General features: G+C 40.6%; 1 pseudogene; it reads left to right on the top strand.

Annotated features, from left to right (window-relative positions):
• The first annotated feature begins 6,347 nt into the window (after positions 1-6,347).
• LOC124617154 lies at positions 6,348-6,465 on the top strand (annotated as a pseudogene).
• The last annotated feature ends 782 nt before the right edge of the window (positions 6,466-7,247 follow it).

Genomic DNA, 7,247 nt, shown 5'->3' with positions numbered 1-7,247 from the left:
AACCCTGTCTCACTCCCTTCCTAACCACTGCTTCCCTTTGATGCCCCTCGACTCTTATAATTGCCATCTGGTTTCTGTACAAATTGTAAATAGCCTTTCGCTCCCTGCATTTTACCCCTGCCACCTATAGAATTTGAAAGAGAGTATTCCAGTCAGCATTGTCAAAAGCTTTCTCTAAGTCTACAAATGCTAGAAACGTAGGTTTGCCTTTCCTTAATCTTTCTTCTAAGATAGGTCGTAAGGTCAGTATTGCCTCACGTGTTTTAACACATTTCTACGGAATCCAAACTGATCTTCCCCGGGTTCGGCTTCTACCAGTTTTTCCATTCGTCTGTAAAGAATTCGCGTTAGTATTTTGCAGCTGTGACTTATTAAACTGATAGTTCGGTAATTTTCACATTTGTCAACACCTGCTTTCTTTGGGATTGGAATTATGATATTCTTCTTGAAGTCTGAGGGTATTTCGCCTGTCTCATACATCTTGCTCGCCCTATGGTGGAGTTTTGTCAGAACTGGCTCTCCCAAGGCTGTCAGTAGTTCTAATGTAAAGTTGTCTACTCCCGAGGCCTTGTTTCGACTTAGGTCTTTTAGTGCTTTGTCAAACTCTTCACGCTGTATCATATCTCCCATTTCATCTTCATATACCTCCTCTTCCATTTCTATAATATTGTCCTTAACAACATCGCCCCTGTATAGACCCTCTATATACTCCTTCCACCTTTCTGCTTACACTTCTTTGCTTAGAACTGGGTTTCCATCTTAGCTCTTGATATTCATGCAAGTGGTTCTCTTTTCTCCAAAGGTCTCTTTAAATTTCCTGTAGGCAGTATGTATCTTACCCCTCGTGAGATGTCAAATTATGCAATTTGTATTTATGATAGTTGTGTAGATCACAATTCGTTTAAGGTAACTGATTTAATAGATACAGCAATAAAGAAATAAAAGGAAAACATACACTACCTGAACGCTGGCTCACGTGCATCTAAAGATCTAATGTTTATAAAGATACACTGTAGGGGAATGGTCGTCAAACAATTTTGCTCAAGAGGCAATACTCATGTTGTGACGTGGTACCTCGGGCTGCGCATATGAAGACCTTAATAATTATTGGTAACCTACAGAAATTAGCGTTTTAGAGCCCCCGAGCCCCCTTACTAGCTACAGTAGGAGCGCGATATGTTAGCCGACAACCCCCAAGTACTGTGTAACGTGCCTATAACAAATGAAGCCTATTTTCGTCTGTCCCTTCGATAAGCAACCTGAGCTATCAGTAATCGCAATCTAACCTGCAATACACTGTGTGCTTGTTGTGTGAGTGTCCGTTTCACTGTCATTTAAGCCCTCAATAACAGATCGTTACATGAAAAACTTAAAACTAACAGTTGGATACGCTATCTGACCGCGTATTTGAATATGAAGAACTGCAGGAACAAATGAACGTGTAACAATGAATACCTAAGCTGTCTGACTGCGTATTTGAATAACAATTCACAAGCGATACAGAATCTGTCTTGCGCAACGTAATTTACTGGATTAGAGCACATGACATGTTGTCGTGTGTCGCTGTCTCTGTTCGGGCCCCAAGTTTCGCGTTCACCTCTGTAGATGACTGCCTTTTTTCAAGTGGTTTACAGCAATTCGCAGCAGCATTCGTCAGCAGCGGCTAAAGCTTATTGTTGGTAAGAATGAATTTAATAAAAAGGAGTTTGCTTGGGTCCTGTTAACTACTAAACAACTTGTATAGGTGGTTTCAAACATTAACTCTATTTAAAAACTTCAGAAATCATCATAACCTGTAATAGTTGGACAAGTATTAATAATGGCGAAATAATAAGTATCAATAATGGCTGAGTACCAGGTTAACTAATTATTTCAATTCCAAAGTTAAATTAACATTTAATAACCACAGCATATTTATGAATTAGATGTGCAGAGTAACTATCATTATCTGGAGGATAAAGAGGCGTCTTTTACTGACAAGCAAAACATGGGATTATTGCAAAGTCGGACTAACAATTACGAGCCTAACCCTGCAATTGTGCTTTACGCTATGCTTGCGAATTTACATTGAATTCCATCTTCAAGTGTAGTTAAGCCACCTAAATCCCTCCTGGCCATTTAAATGAAACCAGGCCCTGAGTGTGGTAAGATCTACCATCACCGACATGAGGGCAGCGCGACACGTCTTCTGTATTCGAGCTCTCGATCACCATTATTGAAATTTTACTCTCGCAGACTGACCTCGTCTCACAACAACGCTTAGAATCGCGCTCCCATGTTTCGCCCTCAGATTGTTACTAACGATATCTGAGTGCTTATTTATTTCCATAGAGAATCGCAGAGTCGTACACAATGCAAAGAATATCCTTAAGTTGGCTATTTTGTTTTCGACACTCAATGTAACATTTAATCAATGTAATGGAGAGTTCTGATGCACTCATTACAACTGACCATGCGGAAAACTTGGCGTCGACTGTTCTGTTTCAGACTACTGGCATCCTAGCAGTCCAAAAGTTGTGAAACTCTATTTCCCTAATGGAGTGTTATTGCGTTGATCCATAAAATTTCTGGTGCAGCCGCATAAATTTGACTTCTTTTGTAATATTTCGGCTGAATACCGTCCAGTGATATTCAGCGTGAGCTTGTCTATTTGAGCGGATGATTAATTGAGGAACAGCAGTACATGCACTAATGCTTCAGTGCATTATGCAAAATGAAATACGAACAAATACTAAATGATTAGAATGTCATTTTCCTTCTATTGATTAGGTCTGTTTTCATTTGAATATCTATCATGTATTGTATTTTTCAAACACATTCCAAATCCTCGAAGTTTTCCTATGGCACAGGATGCGTATCAGCGCCCCAGGGAAGCGTGATAGGATCGCCGTTATTGTCTATACACATGAATGGTTTGGCGGACGGGGTGGACAGGAACCTGCGATTGTTTGCTGGTGTTGCTGTGGTGTACGACAAGATGTCGTCGTTGAGTGACTGTAGGAGAATACAAGATGGCTTAGACAAAATTATTTGTTGGTGTGATGAATGGCAGCTAGCTCTAAATGTAGAAAAATGTAAGTTATTGCGGATGAGTAGGAAGAAAAAACCCGTAATATTCGGATACAGCATTATTAATGTCTTGCTTGACACAGTCACTTCATTTAAATATCTGTGCGTATTGTGGCACAGTAATATGAAGTGGAATGAGCATGCCAGGGTTATGGCAGGAAAGGCGAATGGTCGACTTCCGTTTATTGGGAGAATTCTAGGAAAGCAGACATCATGTAGGATGCTAGTGCTTGAGTGTTTTGAATCCATATCAGGTCGGATTAAAGGGAGACATCGAAGCAATTCAGAATCCTGCTGGTAGATTTGATACTAGTAAGATCAAACAACACATGAGTATTACTCAAATGGGAATATCTGGAGGGGAGGGGACTTTCTATCTGAGAAACGCTATTGAGAAAACTTAGAGAACCGGCATTTGAAGCTGACTGCAGAGCAATTCTGTTCCCTCCAACATACATTGTGGATAAGGACCATGAAGATAAGGAAATTAGTGCTCATATGCAGGCATATAGTCGTTTTTCCCTCGTTCTGTCTGTGAGTGGAACAGAAAAGGAAATGACTAGTAGTGGTATGGGGTACCCTCTGCCATAACGTGGATTACAGAGTATCGACGTAGATGTAGGTGTAGAAGTTTCTATTTCAGCCCATCTGTGGTTCTAACGCATCTGTAATCCTCAGAAAGCGGCTAGCTATTTCCTACTATCTGATAATTTTTATTGGCAGCTATTGGAGGTCTTTCTGTGTTTTCTACGAGATGAGTAGTCCATGGGTGAACAAGGAGTGTGGTTGATGGAACCTTGTATCCACAATGGATGAACAGAAATTCTGACACGAATTCGGTTACTTCTCTTCCCACGAAAGACAGAGATCTCTACTTGCAAATGGTGTCTCACTCTCCTGCATTCTAGGAAGCCTGCCAGCCACAACAAACATAATTTTATAAAGTAATGCTCTGAGCAGATAGCTTAGGTTTGTAAAAATTAGCAGTATTCTATATGCAGCCAAGTTTTGGTCATGGCTCAATAAACAGTTATTTTGATGTGGAGTCAGAGCATTCTCATGCTGTGCTGAGCTGTGTATCCAGGGAAAACAACTGTGACATCTGGCTGTCAGCACTTGTCCTGAAGAAAACAATGGCAACCTACATGCCCTGTAGAGGCCATCAACCCTAGGCAGCAATTCTGTTAAGTGGCCCATTCACAGGCCGATCAGTCACTCAGCCCCATTGTCTCAGCTGGTCTGTCCTAACAAGTTTACCTTGGCAGTGTACAATTTTTAGTGATTGGGGACAAGGGTTCGGATGCGTTGGCTTTACTAGCACACTGCTGACGGCTAGCTGCAACTTCTACCTGCCACCCCACACTCTAGGGCTTTGTCCCTCTCTTAGCTCATTATGGGAACCAGCCATGCAGCTTTGGAAAATTTTCTTGTGCAATAGCTTTCTAGGGTGGAGAGAACGTTAAAATAGAAAGTCATGCCTTACACATTGTAATCGCTGCAGAAACTCAGCATTGATACATTTAATCGTTACGAGACTGTCCCAGATGCGAAAATAAATTGAAGAAATTAAGTAAAAATGAGAGAAGTCAGTGGAGAACAAGCTGGAGTATTTCACAACATGCAAAATCGCCAAAAAATTTTGCAGGTGGTGTCACACTGAGGCATAATAGTGTGTCAACAACAAGCAATATTTATTACATCCTCCCAAATTTGATGGGGAAATGGTTAAGAAAGATGGGAATTGGTTCTCTCATAAGGCAACATTTTGGCTTTGGGCACTTCAATCACTCAATTTCGAAGCCATCATATACATTCATACCAAATGCTGCTGTACATTAAAACGTTATTTGTTTTTAAAATGTCCCAGTAATTTCGTTAAATAAATCTCTCATTCATCCCTATACTACACCAATAAGAATTACTTATTAAGCTAAAACCACTGTGACTTTCACCTCACTCATTTTCAAGTCCATTCACTCTTTCAATGGTTAACAAAAATTTCCACTCACCCCTTAATTAAACAGCTCAAATTTCTTTCTAACATTCACTCATCATTCCTATACAACAACATAATTATTTATATACCTTAGTTTCAAATGGGTAATTGACTACCAATTGCGTGAAAAAATTAAAATAACTTCTATTAACCAGTATACGAAAAATAAAACCTGAAGACCAAACTTCATGCACTCTACAGAAATTGTAACAGTACATCAGTGAAACAAACAGTAAGATAATCCTCTTCATGTGAGACTTGAGCTTTATTCATGTCCAGGTGAAAAATAAAAGTTACCTATATACAAAATTTTAACTAAGGTGCCACACAACTTGTCTCCCTTTTTTTTAATTATACTAAATCTTTTCCCAGTGTGTTTCATGTATGTGTAAAAATGTGTTGGCCCAAATTCTCCTAGTATGAAAATAAAGAAATGGTAGTATTAAGCGATTATAATGTAAGCCTAAACAGATTAAAATTCAACATCAAAACACACAGAAATAGTGATAATACAATGTACAGATTACTCTTTCGTTTGCTCACACCACTAATTACAAGTCCCTATAAGAGACGTATTGAAAAAAGAACAAATCAATAATTCCAAAAATTATTTTGTCATTACTCCTAACTCCGCCCAAAAATGGGTTCGCAATGCCTTCTCACCTTTAAGACCTCGAACGTTAATGTAAACAGACACTGGCACACTGAATAGGGGGAATGAAGCAGATCAGCTTGTCACAAGAGTCTGATTGTCGTTGACACCTGCCGCCAACCGCTTCCGTTACATGTGGTGACTGATGTCGGTATGTCCATAATTAGGGCACATCTTCTGCCGGGAACGACTGTCCAAACCATCTGCTTTCTGTATTAAAGTAATGATGAGCGACGGCTCTCTTCATGACTGAGGCAAATGAATAGGCTTCCATGACCAACATTCTTATCATTAGTCGATATGTAGCAGTATCTCAAGCAGACAACAAAGGAAGACTGAGGTATGCATTTAGTAAGGAATTGCTTCTCCAACTGCTTGATTATCGTTGAGATGCTAGTGCGACTCATTCAGAGAAGAAACTGAATTTATTCATTGCACAGCACTACCATACAGTAGACTGTCTAATACTGTCATTTATATAGAAAGATAAAGCTTTGTAGCGGCATTCGAGACTCTGAGTTTTCTCCATGCATGCAGAGAAGGTCTGAACTGCAAAATCTGTGCAGTCGCAGGACCCCAGGAATAAATGAAATTTTCTCAGCTATTATGTCCTGGCAAGACCATTTGTAAGGCAACGGCCTTGCCACAGTGGATACACCGGTTCCCGTCAGATAACCGAAGTTAAGCGCTGTCGGGCGTGGCCGGCATTTGTATGGGTGACCATCCGGGCCGCCACGCGCTGTTGCCATTTTTCGGGATGCACTCAGCCTCGTGATGCCAATTGAGGAGCTACTCGACCGAATAGTAGCGGCTCCGGTCAAAGAAAACCATCATAACGACCGGGAGAGCGGTGTGCTGACCTCACGCCCCTCCTATCCGCATCCTCTTCTGAGGATGACACGGCGGTCGGATGGTCCCGATGGGCTACTTGTGGCCTGAAGCCGGAGTGCTAAGATCATTTGTAAAAGGCTGTTTTTGTGAGAAAAATACACCACCCTGGAATTCAATACAAAATATGGCGTTATGCTGGGTCTGAAACAACTAACCGGAGTGTAAATCAGTATTCGAACTGTTTTTTCGAAGTAGACGGTAGTTGTTTAATATTACGGGTGGTAAGTGTTGTTGAATTAGAATTTTCTTATTAGACACTGGATTCAGTACGCAATACATAATGGGTGGTTACAATTAAAGTGCAGCTACTCATAAACGTCCTGTGCGGGCTGTAATTATCGTATGGCTGGGAAACTTGATGGATATTCTAATGCTGTAATGCGGAATTGATTTACGATGTGAAAAAAAATTAGCTCCAGTTGTGGTCACCAGGTACAAATATGGCACTGTGAATACAAGAATGACGTATATAAATGTTGGCGTATGCTATGAATTAGAAACTGGATGTAGGCAGAAAAGATCAATCAAGTGAGAAAGGCATAACGTCGATTTCATTGTTAACCGCCGCTTTCACAGTTTGTTCAGTGTGAGCAACGGAGACGTCGATGGGATGCAGTATAGCGCCAGATTTGCACCTGG

Source organism: Schistocerca americana, chromosome 5, assembly GCF_021461395.2.
Source record: "Schistocerca americana isolate TAMUIC-IGC-003095 chromosome 5, iqSchAmer2.1, whole genome shotgun sequence".
NCBI classification, from domain to species: Eukaryota; Metazoa; Arthropoda; class Insecta; order Orthoptera; family Acrididae; genus Schistocerca; species Schistocerca americana.
Note: the sequence above shows the minus strand (reverse complement) of the source record. Positions and strands in the feature narration are given on the sequence as shown.